Here is a 23,771-nt window from a genome sequence, read left to right on the forward strand (position 1 = left end):
ATCTGATTTGTTAGTGTTCTTTCTGGAATGAATCTGCCACCCTTACATCGTCTGGCCTGCATGTGATCCTAGACCAACAACAATATAGTTGACTCATAACTCCAATCAAGGATGGGCAATAACTGCTGGCCTAGCCATCGATGTACCCAGCTCATAAATGAATGAAAAAAAAATCACATTGTAATTGACAATATATTGTTAGAGCAGGCACCTGTCCCTTCATGCTTTATTTCAACTACCAATGGCTAAAGTTTACACTTAAAGGGCACCATTCAATTTCAGGCTCCCAAATAACTTTGCCCTTGTTAGAGACTGGTCTGTCTCTGTTACTTTCAGAACTTGTTCTCTTCATTATCCATTATGGAGTGATGTTGATCGAGTTAAGAAACAAGTTAATCGTTGATTATTTTATCACGTAACAACACACATGACATACATTCTTTTTAACCTGTTAAAAAAATTTGACCTTAAATCAATTTTAATTTATTTTATAAGATAACTTGAGCAAATACAATATAAATGTCAGGTGCTGACAGTTGCTGGAAGCTGAACTGTTGGTGGGCTTGGTGGTTATTACATAAAATGTCTCACTCATGCTGGCGCATTTGGAATATATTTACAGGACACACAGCAAACTGAGAAATGCTCAACATAGATGTTAGAAGCTGACTTGCATTCTTCATCCCTAATATATTTTAAATTCCTCATTTGGATAACCCATATCACAAAAACTTAGAATGTTGCCCACAATTGAGAATTGAAATTTCGAACCTGACCTGCTGAAGATAGTATTTATATGCAAGAGAACCTGAATAATAGATAGTCCACATTCCACCTCCAGTATTTATTAGACTCCATATTTATACCCTACCTTTAGAATTGGTGGAATGCCAATGTTGGTGTGCAAACATACCCTCAATCAACAAACACAGAAATTGCTGGGGAAACTCAGCACATTTGGCAACATCTGTGGTGAGAAAGCAGAGTTAGTAGTTCAAATCCAATGACTCTTCTTCAGAACAGAGTTGGATTCACAGTGTTTGCTCTGTCCAGATGCTGTGAAATGTGCTAAGTTTCTCCAGAAATTTCTGTTGTTTCAGATCTTCAGCATCTGTAGTTCTTTGCTTTAGTTTAGTACCCTTAAAATAATTTGAGTGTCAAATGAGTATCATGATTGGCTGAGAAGGAGAAATTCACAATGGTGCAGCTAAAATGCTGTGGCCAAATGGTGCAATTATAGATGCTATTTTGTAAACAGTTATGAAAACCTGAAAGTGGCCTTGCATAACTTGCATCAAATTATTCGATTAAATATAGGAAGCCACCAGATTTAGATCTTGCAGGAAGTCAATTGTGGTCTGTCAGTCTAATACATCTGAAAATCCTTCCAAGACACAGCAAAGCAGCCAATTAGATTGGGAGAGATTTCTGGTTAGCTATATAATGGAAATGATGTTGGAGCCTCTACCATTATCACACATAGCTCCAAAGAAAATGTTGATGTGAAAGAGCACAGTATCACAGCAACTCAAATTCCTTGAGTGAACTGTAACACACCATTGTCAATGACCAAGGTATTCTCATCTTGGACTTATTTTCTATTGTGAAGTAAAAGAACTTGTCATACAAAAATAGTGTAAAGTGTGATTAAAATACAAAGTTCTTACTCCTTTGTAAGAAATTACTGAGAATAGCTAGATCAATAAAAAGAGGTCAATGTCACTCCCTCCAAATCCTAGACAATTACATTCACCTAGACAATTGTACTTCATCTCCAGATATGAATTGGACTTTCTTACTCATGCCTACCTCTAACCCTAACTTGACAAAAAAAACTTCTAAACTGTGGTTATTATTGGAATAACACACACTTATTGAGATTTACTATTTTAACACAATAAAAGCTGATGGATAATGCTGTCCACAACTCCATTGGAGGTCATAATTCAGATTTAGGACTTAAATCTAATCAATACAAAGATTTAATAATATTTTGTCTTCCAGATACTTTGCTGCTTTCAATAAATCATTTTATTAGGTATTTATTCATTTTTTATAGCGAGTTGAAATAAAAATGCTATATAAAATTTGACTGTCAGAGATTTGCAGAAACAAACAACATGAATTTAAAGAAAAAAACTCTTAAAAGAAGTAATAGAATTTACCTGCACGCTCAGTAATTCACATTTCCATCTGAGAATATTAGATCAGCATCTATAACTTTTGGCTTATAGCGTTCATATTTAAATTAAAAATGTAACAAAAGTATCAATGGAAGACTACTTTCTAGCATTCACTTCTCAATAGTTCAAAGTGAATTGCTTTGCTACCTCACTAAGGCTGTTAAAGATCCTCATACATATTATCAATATTTACTTTCCTTCAACAACATTAGCCTATGTGAAGAGATATAAGGTGATTAAAAAGTTCATATTGAATCTGCAAAAGCAATCTGTCTTCAGTTTAAATAGTTTAAGAACTGAAAATAAAAGTTGCACAGCTAAGTGCTGACTTTGTAAAAGGGAGATCTCCTGAGGTGATGAGGTTCTGTATGGTCTGGAAGGTGATGGGAGATGGGGTCATGGTCGAGGGGGCGGTAGGAGGAGGTGTCTTCGAGTTGATGTCTGGCTTCAGCAGTGTAGAGGTCAGTGTGCCAAACTACCACTGCATCCCCTTTATCTGCTGGTTTGATGGTGAGTTTGGGATTGGAGCAGAGGGAATGGAGGGCTGTGCATTGTGAGGTGAGAAATTGGAGTGGGGGAAAGAGGTAGACAGGTTGAGGTGGTTAATGTCTCAGCGGCAGTTGGAAGTAAAGAGATCGAGGGCGGGTAATAGGCTTGCGTGGGATGTCCAAGTGGATGGAATGCTTTTGCCCGAAACGTCAATTTTCCTGCTCCTCGGACACCTCCACCCTCAAACCCCACCCCTCCAACCGTAACAAGGACAGAACCCCCCTCCCCCCCCCCGGTCTCACCTTCCACCCTACCAACCTTCGCATAAACCACATCATCCAACGATATTTCCGCCACCTCCAAACGGACACCACCATCAGGGATATATTTCCCTCCACACCCATTTCTGCTTTCCGCAAAGACCGTGGAGTCTGTGATTACCTGGTCAGGTCCATGTCCCCCCCCACAACCCACCCTCCCATCCTGGCACCTTCCCCTGCCACTGCAGGAATTACAAAACTTGTGTCCACACCTCCTCCCTCACCTCCATCCAAGGCCCCAACGGAGCCTTCCACATCCATCAAAGTTTTATCTGCACATCCACCAAAATCATTTATTGTATCCATTGCTCCCGATGCGGTCTCCTCTACACTGGGGAGACTGGACACCTCCTAGCAGAGCGCTTTAGGGACCATCTCAGGGACACCCGCACCAATCAACCACCGCCCTGTGGCCAAATATTTCAACTCCCCCTCCCACTCTGCCGAGGACATGCAGGTCCTGAGCCTACTCCACCGCCGCTCCCTCACCATCCGATGCCGGAGGAAGAATGCCTGATCTTCCACCTCGGAACACTTCAACCCCAGGGCATCAATGTGAATTTTGCCAGTTTCCTCATTTCCTCTTCCCCCACCTCACCCCAGCTCCAACCTTCCAGCTCAGCAGTGCCCTCATGACTTGTCCTACCTGCCTGTCTTCCTTTCCATCTATTTATTCCACCCTCCTCTCTGACCTATCATCTCCATCCCCACCCCCATTCACCTACTGTACCCTATGCTACTTTCTCCCCACCCCCACTCCCCTCTCACTTATCTCTCCACTCTGCAGGCACCCTGCCTCTATTCCTGATGAAGGGCTTTTGCCCGAAACATCGATTTTCCTGCTCCTCGGATGCTGCCTGACCAGCTGTGCTTTTCCAGCACCGCTCTAATTTAAGCGCTGACTCTCACCAGTTATAAATGATACAGGTAGGTATCATAAGACATTCTTGGTTCTACAGTATTGGTTATATTTAGCACATCACACTCTTCATTTTTTCTCTTTTAATCTACATAATTTATAAAATAAGAACTAATATTATGATACTCTAACCAGATACACAAACACATCATTGACATTAAGTGTAACCCTACAAACTGAACAGTATTAGTGTTTTCAAAAATGCCCCAGACAAGTCCAGACACTTAAATACATACACACACACACACACACACCCATGTGCAAAAGCAGAGTGCATGATATCGAAGAAGCACAGCACCAACAATACATGCTTCCTTTGACAGCACCTTCAAAAACCAATCAACTTTACCACTTTAAAAAGTACAAGAATAGCAGACAGATGGGGGTCAGAAAAATTTGCAAGTTCCTCTCCAAGTCACACAACAAGGGTTTGGTCAAACATCAGTCTGGTTTGCCATTTCAAGTTAGTCTTTTTTTGTTGCGTTTTCCTATGTATACTTGAAGTGCTATTCTTTGCACTTAATGGGGTGCAAAACTGGACTTTAAACATAGCAATGATGGAACAAATCCTGGATCACCCTGGCACTAGTATGCGCTTCTACTGATAATATGCACAGGACAGTGCGAGTGCCTCGCTGTGCATACTTAAATGAAGAAAAATGTGGTCAATTCTACAAACTTCTTAGAGCATGTAAAGAGAACCATTCTGTGAAATTCTTCAAAAATAACTCTAAGCTAATTTTTGGTAAAATGTATCTCAATGAATTGTTCTTATTGTCCTTAGCGTGTAGAACTAATACTTAAAGGCTAATTTGGATAGTGCTAAAGTATTTAGAAATGCCCCACGTTTGTGAACTAATAAATGACTTTCAATATGAAATTGATGATGCTATTTGTCTATGTGGTTCTAGCACTACTGTGATGAGGTATGTGCACTGTTCTTGATTTGCGCACACATCAGGGAGCCGTGAAATACTTGAGTCAAAGCAAAGTCTTCTTTTAAACTCTGAAAACATGTCAAATCGAATTCCCATAACTTGGTGACTGCTTTATTTGCTTCTTGTGTACGAGCAGGAAAAGATCATCAATGCTGCCAAGGAGGATCCGTTTTCAGTTCAGAGTGCTGTGTTGCATGTTGTTAGCTTTCAACTCATGTATGGAATTTCACAGTGTTTGTAAAACCATCCAGGAAGTAGGAATGACTGTGAAGTTGCCAGCTGTGGTTAACGAGTCTCCCTTTCCTCCCTAGCAATAATTTACAATTCACATAGAAGCAGTTTGAAGAGTTTTTACTTTTGCAACATTGAGATTTGAGGTACAAATCCCATATTTGCCTGACATACACACATATGTCAAGGTTTTAAACAGTGCAAACCAATCATTTGGCTTTCTGATCTGACTGTTGTGAGTCCATGTGTGTAGATTGTTGGTGCAGCTGCTGTCAATGGCTGGCTGATTGACACAAACTCTTTATTATCTAAATCACTTCGACAAAACCCCTGAGCTTGGTGATAGGTCTGTCAAATGCTGTTACCTGATTCATGATTGGTAATTTAAACTTAATGCCCACACAATTACCTAAATGAGACGTAAACATCCAATAATTCAAATCTAAATTGCAGGTCTGCAATAAACAACAGGAGCTTGAACAAGGTATAGAATCAAATTAACTTTTAGATATTATATACTCAGCTCACATCAATCCTGAAACCCTGAATGATGCTGGGGCATACTTTGGTTTCCTAGTTTATACAAATATTAAAGAAGCATGCTATCAGATATTTCTTCCATTTTTTTGGGAAGAATGATGTGTCTAACTGACGTGTCCCTGAAAGTTCTGCAGCACCTGGGAATAGGGTTGGGGTAGAGAGTGTTGATGACCTGATACCATCACACCATTTATAATCAAAACCTCCAATGAGTTTCATTGCACTAGGATTTTTTTAAATATAGACTGCTTTCTGAATTATGATTATTAGGTCATATTTTATAAAAAAATCTTAATTCTATGACATTGTAAGTACTGTATAATGAATGTGCTGCAGATCAGTAACCTCAAAGATTTCACTTTTAGGTAGAATTTGTTATCTGTGCAATTTTCCTTAGATAAAAGATAATCAAAGTTATAGAGAAATTAAACAAGCCAAAGATGCACTGCCACTGGTGAGATTCAGATTGCAGGCCAAGAATTCAAATGTCACCCAAGTACTTGGCTCATTTCATGCAATTGAGGATGAATTGTGTGTACTCAGTTTTAAAATACAGACATTTTAATTATTATAAGTAGCCATTGAAGTGAGGCATTGATATGAATGTCATTGTGGCTCACTAATTATGATTTTTTTTAGTTCTTAAACTAAATTTCCAACCAGATAGCATTCTTCTGTTATTCTGGTTAAAAACCAATACTGATTAGTTAGATTTATGATATCTACAACTCCAACAGCATTGTTCTCCTATGAATCAATGATATTCGCACAGGCTAAGAACAAATCAGTAATTCTGACATCGCTTAAGTGAACAACCCTAATGGAATGAAGCTCACAATAAAGCTGGAGGAATTAAAGAATGAATTCTAAAGACCAGAATAATATAATATTAGTACACAATTCAAAACTTCAAGCATGTTTATCTCATTACTGAATTTTAACTTTAAAAATGGTTCAAAAGATGTATCAGCATTGTAAAGACATCTTTATTAAGAAGTGTTTACCAAGCCTCTTTTGTTTATTTGCCAAATACTGCACAGTGATGACACAATTTACATTAAAGTGCTTCTACACATTGTAAAAACAATCACCAAGTCACTTGACTGAGACACCTTTGCCATAAGGCTGACACATGACTGCTCTCAGAGCTCTCTCTCTCTCTCTTCCCCCCTCTCCGCCCAGTCTCGGACTCTGCGCTCCTTGCCCCCAACAACCCCGACTTTTTAAGTTCCAAGGGGCAAATTGTAGAAGCACGTTTTCACACAATGGCAGGTGATATGCAAAACATTCTCTTCCAAGAGGATGCCAACATTGGGATGAAACTGAGATTGCTTGATTTTATTACATAAGGGTATCAAAGGATATTGATCTAAGGCATGAAGTTCAGTCACAGATCAGATATAATCTGATGGAATGACAGAGCAGCCAGAAAGGAATGAATAGCCTTCTCCTCTTTACATATTACTTTAACTTATGTTGGAAATAACTACTTAACTATTATTAACAAACAAATAACAATGATTTAACTGATTAGTTAGACTTATTCTCTACTTATTTTTCTATACTAACTGCAAACCAGTTAAATAATCAGAGAAGAAAATAAAAGCTGTTTGATGAAATATATGGATTTGTATAATCTTGTTATTTCTAATATTTGGTTTTGCTCAGTTGGTTGGATAGCTGGCTTGTGATGTAGAGTGTTACAAACAGTGTGGCTTCAACTCCTGCACAGACTGAGGTTACCTTGAATCTCCAATCATCCTCCCTAGCCTAAGGTATGATGATGACCCTCAGGTTAAGCCACAACCCTTCACCTCTCTCTAATGAGGGAGCCCAGTCCTTGGTCTCATAAGACTATGCTGACTTCCTTTTATAAGCTTTAGAGTAGAGGAAATTGTCAGCTGCATCTTTATTTTGTAACAAGGAGAGAAAGGGTTAAATTTGTTTAATAGTGAGAGCTGAGTAAAGATAGCAGCCAAAATGCTGACAAACGTTTCGAAAATTTCAGAACATATCTCCAGCAAAGGTCAACTGATTGGTTCTACCAATTAGAATTTCATGCTGTGAGGCAAGAATCATATGCCTGTTGACAAAATCATAACGACTAAAAAAATGGAGGCAGAGCATACAACTTTAATGCCATAGATAAAAGTCAGCTTGTGTGGGCTTCTGCACATCCTGAAGTTCAGAATTAATTGATTGGAAAGGACAAGATCACAGTAACACAGGCTGGAGACAATGCCAGAGCAATGGAAACCAAAAGTAGAAGATCAAGGCACTGACTATCCAAAAGACTTGCTTTCAGTCAAGAAAAATGTAGGAGGACAGATATGGTGGAACAACATCAAAAGACTGCACAGTGTATACCTTTCGCTCTGTCAGCTTTACAAGAGCTGTGGATGATCACATGACTTCTCAGACAGAAGGAAATGTCTTACGTACGGATCAAACTGCGAAGCTTGTAGAAAGCCAAATCAATGGGAAAAAGAAATGCACAGATCAAAGAAAGAAGATGATAAATGAGTTATCAGAGGAGGAGCAATAGAAATAATGAGAAATTAAAGTAAACAAAACATCTGTACCCTGGAATATGATAATTTGTTTGAAGACACATTAAGCTTACGAACCATAACAGATAGGAGCAGAAGTAGCCATTTGGGCCCCAGTGAATGTGCTCAACCATTCAAGGAGGTCATGGCAGAATCTGATAATCCTCAACTCATTATTCTTCGCTTTCCTCATAAGCTTTGATTCTTTAATGCTTAAAAATTTGTCTATCACAGCCTTGCTTGTACTTAGTTACTCAGCATTGATAGTCCTCAGCAGTAAAGAATTCCACAGATTCGCTATTCTCTGAAAAAGACATTCCTCTTCATCTCTTGTTCTAACTGACAATTAGATTAGATTTACAGTGTGGAAACAGGCCCTTCGGCCCAACAAGTCCACACCGACCCGCCAAAGCGCAACCCACCATTACCCCTACATATACCCCTTACCTAACACTACGGGCAATTTAGCATGGCCAATTCACCTGACCCGCACATCTTTATGATGGTGGGAGGAAACCGGAGCACCCGGAGGAAACCCACACAGACACGGGGAGAACGTGCAAACTCCACACAGTCAGTCGCCTGAGGCGGGAATTGAACCCAGGTCCCTGGCGCTGTGAGGCAGCAGTGCTAACCACTGTGCCACCGTGCCGCCCTTTAACTACACGACATGACTGTATGCTTCATTTCACAGAAAATGCATTCACAGAATCATTCTGTTCAGGAAAAGGGTGAGAAATAAGACCTTAACCATTAATCTGAAGATAGATGCTAGAGAACAGATTAATATCACTTTGGTGAGGCTACATGAGAAGATTGTTTCTGAAGGTTTGAAAGAAATGATACCCAAATAAAGGTGCTCTCAAATTCTGCAGTATCATGGACAGTACTGAGAGTGGGTGGCTAGAAAGAAGTCAAATCAGAGGGGCACACAAAGGAAAAGATGCTAACTCTATTTTCTGTGTCATAGAAACATATAGTCCTGCTCTATCTGGGGGTGTGGTGGGGGGGGGGAGGTTGTTGAGCAGTTATAATGTGCTTCATCTTAGCTTAGTAAGCACCAGATGTTTTTAAAAATCAAAATATAACGATACACCATGTATTGAATGTAACATCACCAAAACGGTGTTAAACTAGAGATGAGACCAACAACAGGCACTCTCTCAGTAAGTTATCAAGGTATGGTCTGATAAGACACAATTAGCAAGTCTTTAAAAGATAAAATTTCACTATAAAATGGTTGTGTAGAAAATCATACTAGAACAATCACACTTAAAATAATGCAGGAAGAACATTTCCAAAATTGCATGACAACCAAATGGCAATGATGAAGAGTAAACCTACAGTCAGATTAACTTTCTTTTTTTGAGGAGGAATCTGCAGTAATGAATGTTGTCTAGTTGCAATGTATGCTGAAATGCAGACAGACAGAGCAGCAGGAGAAGCTGCTAACTATTGATGTACCAACCATACCAGGCCACACCGGTGAAGCTGACTCATTCATACACTCCAGAATGGTATCTCACAATTGCAGACTATGATTCAAATTCCCTTTTAACTGAGAGGTAGAAGATTTGACAGCTACAACAACCATCTCATCAGTACAAGTTCTGTTCATCGAGCAAAAGATTCCTAAAGGAATAATCTGAGACAACAAAAAACAATTCACATCCTGGAAATTTAAGGAATGGGTTCACAATCATCAATTCATCACCACATCACCCAAAAGGGATTTAGTTATAGAAAGACATGTCCAGTCAGTGACATGGACCCCAGAGGTAAAGAAACACTCACGAGGTGGCACGGTGGCTCGGTGGCTCGGTGGCTAGTACTGCTGCCTCACAGCGCCAGGGACCCAGGTTGGAATCCGGCCTCTGGCGACTGTGTGGAGTATGCAAATTCTCCCCATGTCTGCATGGGTTTCCACCGGGTGCTCCGGTTTCCTCCCACAATCCAAAGGTGTGCAGGTCAGGTGGATTGGCCATAGGAAATTGTCCATAGTGTTAAGTGCATTAGCAAATGTAGGGGAATGGATCTGGGTGGGTTACTCTTTGCAGTGTTGGTGTGGACTTGTTGGGCCGAAGGGCCTGTTTCCACACTGTAGGGAATCTAATCTAATCTTGCTTTACTGTCACTCCCACCTCCAACTCTTAGAACTGGCATGAAAATTCTTGTACAACAATTGAATGGAAGAAAATATAAGAGTAAAGCACAAGGATTTATCAAGAATGATTCTTCCTGAGTGACCAGGAGGAAATAAACAATTGATGGATGCACATATTAACAGAGTTCAACACTTTAATAAAAATGTTAATTCCCTACTTGTGCTGTTAAAAAGCCAAACTATAAATGATGCAATGATGAAAACTTGAAAATCAGTAAAAGTTTTGTAAAACTGAGACTCATACATTGGGTCATATATTATTCAGAATAAAAAAAAACAGACAGCACATGAGGAGGAGAGTTCATATTTGACCTATACTTGAGCTTAAAAGCAGGAAAGATCAACAACACCAACAACATCGGTGACTATTGAGACAACATGAATAGCACCATTAACAAATGATGAAACACCAAAAATGTTAGGAACAAGTGACACAACAGCAGCATTAAGCATTTCTGCTGCAACATCAGGAGTGATGCACATTACGTCAGTCTGTGCAGCATGAAGCATGCCTTCACCACTGAATGACAAATCCACAAGGTGGTGGCATAACATCCTATCACTTAAGCAACACTGTTCATAATATTTAAAACAGGAGATCTCTTATGATGATCAGTCTATTGAAAAAAGCCGATTGTTAATCTTAAATTTTTTTAAAGTGCTCATGTTTGAAACAATTATATTGATTTTTAGGTACTTATTTTTAACGAAAGTGGAGTGTTACAGTTATTGTTAAATTATTTACAAAGTGCTAGGAATTACACATTATATGAAACATTAACAATCCTCTCACACTGCAGTCATGTACTGTGTAACGAGATGTACTAGCTGCATGCTGAGCTGAAAGAAATCCTCCAAAGCTTCAGCACTTTGAGTCTAAACTGGGATTACTTATAATTTATGGGAAGAAAAAGGCATTATAGTTCCACTTTAAGGGTATGCTTGGATGTTTTAGCATCATAGAATTTGAGGAGGAGGGGGTGTGGTGAGGCAAAGCAACAGGCCAGCTGTGGGCCAGATGATTTACAGAGTCTGGAGTAATACAGTTCCTCTTGGCTTCACAAAAATCCACTGTTTTAGGGAAGAACCCAGTGATTTCAATAAGGTAGACTAACTTTTCTTGCAAATTTGAGGACTGGCAGTGCCAAAAAACTGCCCATTCCACACCCTACTCAATCCTTCTTTTCATTGATAACAAATTTGTGGGCAAACTCGTCAGGCAGGATATGCGGGAGGTGGCTGATCCATATAACCTGTGTCCTACCCATCAGTGAAAGTTAGAAACTACCTTAGTGATACTGAAGAAGGGCTCACGCCTGAAACACGATTCTCCTGCTCCTTGGATGCTGCCTGACTTGCTGCGCTTTTCCAGCAACACATTTTCAGCTCTGATCTCCAGCATCTTTCATCTTAGTGATACTAACCCATCAATACTCCATTAGTCTCCGCGCAAAACTTGCACTTGGAGATATACTACAGGCACAGAACCACCAATTTGTCCATTTAACAGGTTTCTTGGTGGGAAAGCTACATGCCCATTTAAGGAAGTGTTTGAAAATAGATTCCGACACATGGTGGACAGTGCCAGCACCAATTTTCCTCTGGTGCTCAAACATTTACAGAAACAGATTGTCATCTTGTTTTTTTCTTTGTTTTTCTAATTTTCACAACATGGGTTTTCTGTTGTTGGAAAGTCAGGATTTTATCCCTAACCGCTTGGAATTTCAAACCAAACAAAATGTAAAAACTAATGGTGAATGTTCGTGCTGTAGTTATTGGGTGTTCCCTGTTTAACTTTTATTAGCCTGTATCGTGGGAAAGTACATTGTAACTGCATAGCTCAATGAAGTACACGATGTAGCTTTATACTATGTTGCTGTAAAGCATTGTTACTTTATTATGTCAAAACTTAAAACAACATAATTTGTTCATCTTTAAGCTAATCTATTCATTTTTTTTTAAAAAATGCATATATTTATTAATAGATTTACATAAACTATTTTAGTCTTCATAGTATAATAGTCATTTATAAAGAAATAAAGAAAAACAAAGTTTTTTTTCTGTTTGTGAAGTTCTAACATTGTAGAAAATGCTCAGTGCATTTTCAACTGATGAACTACAAACTCTGAAGATGAACTAGAATTGCTTTTAGGTTAATATCAGTTTTAAAACTGTGTGTAAGTAAAATGCTATCAAACATGCAATTGTTTAATGCCAAATTTCTTTGTGATTGTTTTGTTAACACAGCATTCCTCAATATAATTTTGTTAATAAAATAGTCGAAACCATTCAACATTTAATCTATAAAGAAATAATTGCATTTATCTAGCACCTTTCACAACTTCAAGTGATCCCAAAAAGCTTTAGTCAATTTAGTACTTTGTTTAAAATCAAGTGTAGTCAGTTTTGTGTCAAAGGAAACACTGCAGCCAATTTACACATTGCTCACTCTCTCAAACAACTGCATGATGAAAACTAACATTTATTTTATTGATATTGAATGAGAGGCAAATATTTGCTAGGACAGCTCACCTGCTCTTTTTTGAAGTAGCCATGTGGGATCTTCACTTTCCTTCAGAAAACAGATTGATTTGCTTGGTTTCCTGTTTTCTGGAAGAATGCAAAGCAATATTTCTCTGCTCATTGCTGCAATGTGTTTGTGCAACAAATCGTTCTCTGCTCTTTAACATCACAACATTCAAACTAGGTTTGTGCGAAGATTTGTAGCTCGGGTGCTCGTTGTTGTGGTTCTGTTCGCCGAGCTGGAAGTTTTTGTTGCAAACATTTCGTCTCCTGGCTAGGCGACATCATCAGTGCTTTGGAGCCTCCTGCGAAGCGCTTCTTTGATGTTTCTTCCGGTATTTATAGTGGTCTGTCCTTGCCGCTTCCGGTTGTCAGTTTCAGCTGTCCGCTGTAGTGGTTGGTATATTGGGTCCAGGTCGATGTGTTTGTTGATGGAGTTTGTGGATGAATGCCATGCCTCTAGGAATTCCCTGGCTGTTCTCTGTCTGGCTTGCCCTATGATAGTAGTGTTTTCCCAGTCGAATTCATGTTGCTTGTTGTCTGCGTGTGTGGCTACTAGGGATAGCTGGTCGTGTCGTTTCGTGGCTAGTTGATGTTCATGTATGCGGATTGTTAGCTGTCTTCCTGTTTGTCCTATATAGTGTTTTGTGCAGTCCTTGCATGGTATTTTGTACACTATATTAATTTTGCTCATGTTGGGTATCGGGTCCTTCGTTCTAGTGAGTTGTTGTCTGAGCGTGGCTGTTGTTTTGTGTGCCGTTATGAGTCCTAAGGGTCGCAGTAGTCTGGCTGTCAGTTCAGAAACGCTCCTGATGTATGGTAGTGTGGCTAGTCCTTTGGGTTGTGGCATGTCCTCGTTCCGTGGTCTTTCTCTTGGGCATCTGTTGATGAAGTTGCGCGGGTATCCGTTTTTGGCAAATACCTTGTATAGGTGTTCCTCTTCTTCTTTTTGCAGTTCTGGTGTGCTGCAGTGTGTTGTGGCCCTTTTGAATAGTGTCCTGATGCAGCTTCGTTTGTGTGTGTTGGGGTGGTTACTTTCATAGTTTAGGACTTGGTCGATGTGTGTTGCTTTCCTGTATACCCTTGTGGTGAATTCTCCGTTCGGTGTTCTCTGTACTATCACATCTAGGAATGGGAGTTGGCTATCCTTTTCTTCTTCTCTCGTGAATCGGATTCCTGTGAGTGTGGCGTTGATGATCCAGTGTGTTTTTAATGATTACAAACGTGTCATCGACATATCTGACCCAGAGTTTGGGTTGAATTTGTGATACGACTGTTTGTTCTAACCTTTGCATAACTGCCTCTGCTATGAGTCCCGAGACTGGTGATCCCATGGGTGTTCCGTTGATTTGTTCGTATATCTGGTTGTTGAATGTGAAGTGTGTAGTGAGGCACAAGTCCAGTAGTTTAAGTATGCCGTCTTTGTTGATAGGTTCCGCGTCCTGTTTTCTGTTCTGTATGTCCAGTAGGTTGGCTATTGTTTCTCTGGCTACCATACATCAGGAGCATTTCTGAACTGACAGCCAGACTACTGCGACCCTTAGGACTCATAACGGCACACAAACCAACAGCCACGCTCAGACAACAACTCACTAGAACGAAGGACCCGATACCCAACATGAGCAAAATTAATATAGTGTACAAAATACCATGCAAGGACTGCACAAAACACTATCTAGGACAAACAGGAAGACAGCTAACAATCCGCATACATGAACATCAACTAGCCACGAAACGACACGACCAGCTATCCCTAGTAGCCACACACACAGACAACAACCAACATGAATTCGACTGGGACAACACCACTATCGTAGGGCAAGCCAGACAGAGAACAGCCAGGGAATTCCTAGAGGCATGGCATTCATCCACAAACTCCATCAACAAACACATCGACCTGGACCCAATATACTAACCACTACAGCGGACAGCTGAAACTGACAACCGGAAGCGGCAAGGACTAACCACTATAAATACCAGAAGAAATATCAAAGAAGCGCTTCGCAGGAGGCTCCAAAGCACTGATGATGTCGCCTAGCCAAGGGACGAAATGTTTGCAACAAAAACTTCCAGCTCGTCGAACAGAACCACAACAACATTCAAACTAGTTAAGCAGATTAAATGTTCCAGTAAAATAACAGATGGAAGAAAATTACCCACTGGAAATATTCATCTAATACAAGCAATAAGTTCCAAATGCACGCTCTTGCAACAATAAATGCATTATTATACACTAAGACACTTTAGATTTTGCTGTCAATGCAAACTTCAGTGGGTTATTAAGAGGATAGAACTCTGTACCTTAAGCAGGTGATGCTTTCTTCTGTTGGTTTCCTTCTATAATCTTCTCCCAACCCCCTTTCTCTTGAAGTTAATGATTCATGCTGGCATGTGGCTCCATGTGTACTCGTCATTGTCTATACCTCACCCAGGTGGCATACCTCATGCATGATTCTAGACAGTGAGTGCTGACAGGTTATTTTAACATGAGGGCTTCAAACCTCCATGCAATCTGTCCTCACAAAGATGTTGCAAGCCCCGTATTTTGCAGCAAACTTAAATTGTGTTTAAGAGTAGAAGAGATGGCCAATTTGTTTTCCCTCTATTCAGCTCAGGTCACCAGGCACCAACTATCTTTCGAGCTGGAATCAGCTAGCCTGCACAGGAACTGCAATTTAAATTGATTTTCAATTGGTCAGATATAACACTAAGCACTGAAGTCATATTACTGTGATCATTTTTTGATCAGTTTCCAAGTTACATTTATCAACTTTTCATGACATATAATGAAACTTTTCAACAATAGTTCAAGAACAGACCTCATTCAATAAAAAAAATTACATCTGAAACATATTAGTGTTTTATTGTCTGTAGAAGTAGTATGCTTTCAATAGTGCACTCAATGTGAGTTATTACTGTGTGTCATCTGTTCAGAGGCTAGATTTAATTTAATAACCTGTGCTTGGATAGTTCATTTTACAGAAGTTTTGAAAAACAGTTTGAAGAATCGAAGAAGGATAGTGTCACTTTTCTAAGAATATAAATAAACTGTTCACATATACCTTGAAAACTTAAAGAAGCATCCTCTCTGAAGTTTTGATGCAGAACTAGATGTTTATTGAAATAACAGCTATTTCTGAATTAATATGTGACCACATTAAAGGAAAGGTTCTTGAAATGCATTTTGAAAAGAAAGTAGTTGGTTTCAGAAACAATCTTCTGACCAATATAGAATCTCCAAAGTGATTTCTCTTAAAAGGGATAAACCAGATTATTGATTTTTTTTTAAAAAAGCGTTTATTGAGTGTTGCTGAAAAATGATGCATTTTGTTGAAACTTTTCATCTGGTATTCATCAATTCACAACAAAACACTAAGGGAAAGGGAAAACAGCAGAGTAGAGACTGCTGATTTGTTGGCAACCAGACATGCAGAGGTGTTACTATGGAGTTCAATGATCACTGACAGTTAACGAGGAGAAAGTAAGGACTGCAGATGCTGGAGATCAGAGTTTAAAAGTGTGGCACTGGAAAAGCACAGCAGGTCAGGCAGCATCCGAGGGGCAGGAGAACTGATTGTTTTGGGGCAAATGCCCTTCATCAGGAATGTGGAAGGGAGTGGGGAGGTTATCAGCATTCTGCAGACAGGTCCACGCCTCCCCACTCCCAGCTCCTTCCCTTGCCATCACAAGAGGTGTAAACTTGCGCCCACATTTCCTCCCTCATCTCCATCCAAGGCCCCAAAGGATCTTCCCACATCTGATGGAGATTTTCCTGCACATCTAAACACTTTATGTATTGCATTTGTTGCTTTTGATGTGGTCTTCTCGACATTGGGGGAGATAGGCCACCAATTTGCGGAACATTTCAGAGAACAACTCTGGGACACACATACCAAACAACTCCACTGCCCTGTGGCCGACCACTTCAGCTTCCCCTCCCACTCTACCAAGGACATGCAGGTCCTGGGCCTCCTCCACCGCCAAATCCAAGCCACCTGATACTTGGGAGGAAGAACGGCTCATCTTCCATCTTGGGAACCCTCCAACCACACAGGATCAACATCGATTTCACCAGTTTCCTCATATCTCTTCCCCAACTTATCTTAGATCCAACCCTCCAACTCAGCACCGCTCTCTTGAACTGTCCTACCTGTCCATCTTCCTTCTCACCTATCCGTTCCCCTCTCCCCTCCGACCTATCACAATTACCTCCATCTACCTATTGCTTTCCCAGCTACCTTTCTTCCAGCTCCACGTTCCTATTTAACTCTCAGGCCCCCCACCCCAAATGCCTGATGTAACACATATGCACGAAATATTGATTCTCCTGCTTCTCAGATGCTGCCTGACCTGCTGTGCTTTTCCAGTGTCACACTTTTCAACACTGACAGTTAACTGTCAAGGTTTGGCTAAATTTAAACCAGGAAGATTGAAACTGATTGGTCAAGGCATTGCCCGAACAAATGAACCAGACAATGATTTTCATTAATTCTATTGATTTGCAACAAGTGGACTATGCGTACATTTTTTTTGCCTGCAAATACTAAAGTCTTAATTTATGCAGCTTCCAGTACGTGTACGTAAGGCACACTACGACACAATTGACTATCCAAAATTGCTTTGCCTGCTCAGGATTATTCAGCAAATGTTGTCTAATTATAAAAAAACACATGCAATGCTGGACATCTGTTTTGAGTTTTGCAAACACAGGCTGGTTAGAGAGATCTTAATACAACAATGCAAACAGCCTGAGGGATCTGCTGTTTGATATGATTGGCAGGATTTGGGATGTATGGCACAAAAATCATTGGGTCTCATTTGAATCAAAGTGTTGAGCAGATAGTGGACTTTCTTGGGAACATATTTGGACATGGATTTGGTGTGAGAGTCTGGAGGAAATCCTTCTTTTAACTGCTCCAAAATATTACTTGAAGTATTTTCTTGAGATGCTTCCAGACTTCCTTCAGAGCAGTACCTTCAGGCATAATTGCATGAATTTTGCGTTGAACCCTGATTTACAGAGCAAAATAGCTGAACACATATTTCAAATGGACAGACTGGATGTCAATTGTTGGATCGGATTCTGAGAGACAGCATCTACATGAATTTGGAAAGGCAAGGACTGATTGGGGATAGGCAGCATGGCTTTGTGAGTAGGAAACCATATCTGTCAAATTTGAGTTTTTGGAAAGGGTGACCAAGATAAATAATGGCAAAACAAACCTTGGTAAAGCCTTTGACAAGATTTTGCAAGACGGACTGGTTAATATGATTAGATCACATGGCATCCAAGGAGAGCTAGCCAACTGGATACAAAGTTGGCTTAATGGTAGGAGACAAAGGGTGGTGGTTCAGACTGGGGACCTATGACCAGTTATGTGCAGCAAGGATTGGTGCTGGGTCAATTTTGTTCATCGTTTATATTAAAAAATTCATAGTATAGGAGGTATCCCTCATAAGTTTGCGGATGACACCAAAATTGGCGGTATAGTAGACTGTGAAGAAGGTTATCTAAAAGTACAATGGGATCAACTCAGCCAATGGAAAGAGGAATGGCAGATGAAGATTAATTTATGTCAAATGTGAGATGTTGCATCTTGGTAGGTCAAACCAGGACAGGACTTACACAGTTAATGGAAGGCCCTGGGGATTGTTGTCAAACAGAGAAACATAGGAATACAGATACATAATTCCCTGAAAGTTGCATCACATGTAGACAGCGTAGTGAAGGTGTTTGGCACAGTTGCCTTCCTCGGTCGGAGCACAGAGAACAGGAGTTAGGACATCACATTACACATTTGGAATACTGAGTACAGTTGTGGTTGGCCTGCTTTAGGAAGGATGTTGTTAAACTGGAAAGAGAGCAAATATGATTTACAAGGATGTTACTGAGAATGGAGGGTTTGAGTTATAAGGAGTGGCTGGATAGGCTGGGACATTTTCTCCTGGAGCATAGGAGGCCGAGGGCTGAATTTATAGAGCTTTATAAATTTATGAATTGCTTAGATAATATGAATAGCCAAAGTCTTTTCCCCAGAGTAGTGGAGTCCAAAACTAGAGAACATAGATTTAAGGTGAGAGAGGAAAGATTAAAAGAGGCCTGCTGGGCAACGTTTTTACACAGAGGGTGGTGCATATGTGGAATGAGCTGTCAGAGGAAGTGGTAGGGGCAGGTACAATTACAACATTTAAGAGACAGTTGGACTGGCACCTGGATAGCAAAGGTTTAGAAGGATATGGGCCAAATGCAAGGAAATGGGATTAATTCGGTTTAGGAAATCTGGTCAGTATCAATTAATTGAGCCAAAGGCCGGTTTCATGCTGTATGGCTGTATGACTCTGAATTCTCATCAATTTACAGGTTCGTGTGAATGTGGCATCTGGGAACTTCGGACCTTAATGGGTCAGTGCCCTCTAATGCTCAATGCCTGTCTGTCTGTTTCTCAGCCACAAAACGCATGGTTGTAAGTTACATTTTACTTCCACTATTTCAGCAAGCTTTCACTGTAAGCTAATATTTGAAGTTCACGTCTGGCTCTTACTTGAACCTTTTCAAGGAAAAGAAAAACCCTTGTGTACATGAAAATTAAGCACCTCATTGCCAGAAAATCAAATAGGGAATTCAGGAGAACTTTCATTACCAAGATAATGGACAGAAATAGGACCTTATTACTGTATAATTTAAGGAAAACCAGGTTACACATATGGTGGAGAATGGAATAGAAACTTATGTTGATATGATTAGGTAAAGAGAGATCGGAAAAGGCTCATGTTAAGTATAAATACTGGCAAAGCTCATTTGGAATAAATGGCCTGTTTTTATGCTTTATGTAATTCTATACAATCACATATCTCTTGACACAAACAATTGGACTTTTATTCAGAAATATAGAAAGGTACAAACTGCAGAAAGGATTATGGGGACAATAACAAAACATAAGCACCCCATAAAAAGTATCAGTTAGGTGGGTGCTAGGCGATACATCCGGTAGCACTCAAAGGCTGCAGGGAAAGAAATAGAAGAATGATACATTTTAAGTCGTGCAAACGAAATGCTCAGAATACTTGAGAACATTTTTGAAAAAAAGTGAGCAGGTCTTGTGCAATTACATATTTTCTTTTGTGCACGTCTGAGCTCATCAAGCTGAGCAAACAGGCGCACAGTTGTTTGATCCTGACTGTTGTAACAGCTGTGAAGTTTAGACAAGCTGACTTAATAAGACACTGAGTCAAAGATACAAAAGCAATCTGAAACAATGACATCTTTCCACAACATATGGAAATGTTTGTGAAACAGTTCCTTTATACATTTTGCTTCCTGTATGCTTCAGTGAGGATATTAAAAGTAATTTATTGAAAGCCCTACAGTAGAAACCTCTAATTTTTCAAAGAGCTCATGAAGCCCCTCAGGGTCAGGACTGTTCATAACACACCTATGGGCGATTCCAAATCAGTTTGGGCTCAGACAAAGCTGCATTTCTTTAAAGTTTCCTCTTGTGTCACTGGCTTTGAAGGCAATTTTCAACCATTCATGCTTTTATTGTAGAATTGGTATACAATATTCATTTCCTTCTGATGACATTTCTATTTTTCTGCTAACACAAATTAAAGCCTAAAGGGAGTAGATGGACTTTGAAATATAAAGCAATGCACTGCAAAAAAAAACAGTGCTTTGAGCTATTCAAGGTGTTTAACCCTTTGAGCTTACATTTTTCCAAATAAATAGGACTTTTCTGGATGACAAGATAAAAGTTGCCATAGCTGATAAATGACTATCAATTGGGATTTCACAATCCACTGTAAACTGGTTAGTTGCAAACACCCTTTGTTACAGCAAGTGACTAAACCCTGACATTAAATAGTACAGGTATAAATGTCCATCTGAGCCAAAAATGATATCCCCTGTCGTGAGCAATTTTAAGATATAAATGAAAGGGTAATGTGAATAGTACAAAAATAAATAAATTACTGCATAACATTTGTTTTAAAACACAAAAGTACGCCCCAGAAATTTTAATGAAATACTTTCTAAAGCAAAACCAGGTAACTCACTGAGCTAAATTTCTTCAGTCACAATTTGCATTGGCGAAATTTGAATATTTATAAAGGTTACAAAATTCTCTGGAATTTCTTCAGATTATGGAAGAGATGGGCTTGCAAAGCAAGGATATATTACTAAGTTATTTCCTGTCAGGCAAACAGGTGAGGACAGGGAACTTTAAAAAAATCTATCTCATCCACATATGAACCCTTTCATTCCCTTTTTCGTTCTTCTTGTGTCTGTTTTGTTATCTTTAGTCTCTTCTTTCATCCTTTTTGTTTCCCTGGTTTCTTCTTTCATTATACTGTCTCTTCTTTCTTTCATTCATTATATCCATCTCACTATTCTTTATTTGCTGTACCTCGGGATATCTAAGGATTTGGTTACTCAATCTGGAGAACAAGAGAATAGGTTCAGTATCTGAAGACTCTGGCTAAGAACTAGAGACTTGACACATGGAAAGGTTTACAATGAATTGTGCCTTTTACATGTATACATGTAAAAAGGAAATTGGTTGTACTCAGAAAGCTTTTGAAATGTGGATAAGTAGATAAATGTACAGTTTTCAACAAACAATAAAGACGAAATGCTCAAAAAGCACCCAGCTTATAATATAGATCTGAAGCTCCAACTGATAATTGTTTGCTGCATAGTTGAAGTTTACAGAGAAAAAAAGCTGTATTTCAGGGGGAAATAAAATTTGTGATTAATATCACAATAGATAATTATAGAAACATAGATAAGTATTGTCAAAAGATACTTTTGGCTATACTTATTTCAGCATTTCAGACAGCATCTGAGGAGAAACAAAGAGAATTAACACTTCAGATCAGCTCTGATTCACACTCGACAGCTGCTGTCTGACCCACCAGTACTTTCAACACTTTCTATTTTAATTTCTGATTTCTAGTGTCTGCTGTTTAGCTTTTGTAAAAGTGTTATTGAATTCTAAAAAAATGCATCAATAATTCTTCAGGAGCTGTTACATAGTGGTTGCCACAATGTTTGCATGAACCTGGCAATAAATGGGACATAAATGGGAAAATTATCACTGAAGTTTACATGTGAGTCACATGTATATTTATCCAAATTTCAGAATATCGATAACCACAAATTAAGTCTTACACTTAACTGAATTTTAAAAAGAGTAGTATTGCTAATTAATATATTTGCAAGACTCATAGCAGTATTTCTGCTGTAATCAACATGTCATTAAATTGTTTACTTTGTCACACTAAATTGCATTGATAAAGGGAAATTGTGTCCAAACAATACAGAAATAAGTCATATTTAAGGAATAAAAGCAAATTACTGTGGATGCTGGAATCTGAAACCAAAAGAGAAAATGCTGGAAAATCTTAGCAAGTCTGACAGCATCTGTAAGGAGAGAAAAGAGCTGACGTTTCGAGTCTAACTGACCCTTTGTCAAAGCTGCCACATTTAAGAAATGCCCTTCAAAACTTAAGGAATTTCTAAGGCAGTTTACAACTAATAAAAAAAATGATAGCCAGTTTACACAAGGCATGAATGACAAAGAGATAATAACTATTTTTATTGAGAAATTTATGTTATTCAGAACAACAAAGAATCCTTAGCTCCTCCTTTAGAGTTTCCAGTGAATTGTTTGTACCCTTCCGAAATGAAAAATGAGGCACAAATTTAACATTACAGCAAAACAGGCATCTCCAACAAGAGGCAGTACCACCTCAGTATTAGACTATTAGCCTGAGTGTGTGCCCAGGTCACTGGAATGGAATTTGAACGCACAGCTTTCTGACTCAGAGATGGAACTGCTACCATTCGAATATCGTTAAAACTTTGAACTTCTTCCATTTCACCATTTCATTATACTTAAAATAAAATGGTTAATCAGTTAATAAAAAAGTCAAATTTGCTGCAATCTGCATTAAAAATGGAGAACTTGAACACAATGAAATTTATATCAACACTTAGATTTAAATATAATTAAATTGCAGAATTATTATAACACAGAAAGTGGATTGTGTCGGTTACCCAACTTGTATAACCAAGAATTCAGACAAGGAGTACGAGTATGAGGTCACTGAACCACACCTCACATGTCATTTTGTGTAGCTGGTCAAACAATGTTGCTTCTTATTATGGTTTTCACTTTCAATTACAGAATTAAGCAAAAAGCTAAAAATGTCAAACAAGTACTTATGAGGTAACAGCTGCAGCTGTAGATAGTGGCTCAGTGGTTAGCACTTTGGACTCCCAGTGCCAGGGACCTGGGTTTAATCCCAGCCTCGGGTGACTGTCTGTGTGGACTTAGTGCTTACTCCCAGTATCTCTGTGGGTTTCTTCTGGATGCTCTGGTTTTCTCCTAAGGTCCAAAGATGTGCAGATCAGGTGAATAGATCTTGCTAACTTGCCTGTGATGTTCAGGGATATGTAGGTTAGATGCATTAGTCAGGGGAAATATTGAGTCGTATATAAGGGGAATAGGCCTGGGTGGGTTACTCTTTGGAGGGTTGGTGTGGACTTGTTGGGCCAAATGGCCTTTTTCCACATTGTAGGGATTTTATGATCAAAAATAGCATGATCAATTCTGTGCATGATATAAAAATGGTCAATTTCAAGATATTGATGACATTTTAGGAAACAAGGAAGAATAATTTTGTCTAATAATCTGATCAATCATGGATTACGAATAAAAGTCAATTTGAAATGAATTGATCAAGACAGATTACACAACCACTGGGATATTTGTCTACTGTACTTTTAACAAAACTAAATGTGACATAAATTACACAATTCTTTTGCAATATTTTATCTGTTCAGTAAATGCACACACTGAAAATTTTGGCATAAACTCAAAGACATTTCAATGTGTTTATACCTTATAGGATTCTG

At 39.1% G+C, this 23,771-nt stretch overlaps 1 protein-coding gene across 2 annotated transcripts in view; it reads right to left on the reverse strand.

Annotated features, from left to right (window-relative positions):
- LOC132828202 (leucine-rich repeat-containing G-protein coupled receptor 6) overlaps nucleotides 1–23,771 on the reverse strand; it is a 264,676-nt gene that overhangs the window by 197,828 nt on the left and 43,077 nt on the right. The window contains exon 1 of one of the 2 annotated variants that reach the window (XM_060845146.1): nucleotides 15,158–15,179. The exons of the other annotated variant lie outside the window; for it this stretch is intronic. The gene's annotated coding sequence lies outside the window, so the exon portion shown is untranslated. Of the gene's footprint in view, nucleotides 1–15,157; nucleotides 15,180–23,771 lie in introns of those variants that run through there. 2 annotated transcript variants of the gene reach the window in all.

This window comes from Hemiscyllium ocellatum, chromosome 26 (assembly GCF_020745735.1).
Source record: "Hemiscyllium ocellatum isolate sHemOce1 chromosome 26, sHemOce1.pat.X.cur, whole genome shotgun sequence".
NCBI lineage: Eukaryota > Metazoa > Chordata > Chondrichthyes > Orectolobiformes > Hemiscylliidae > Hemiscyllium > Hemiscyllium ocellatum.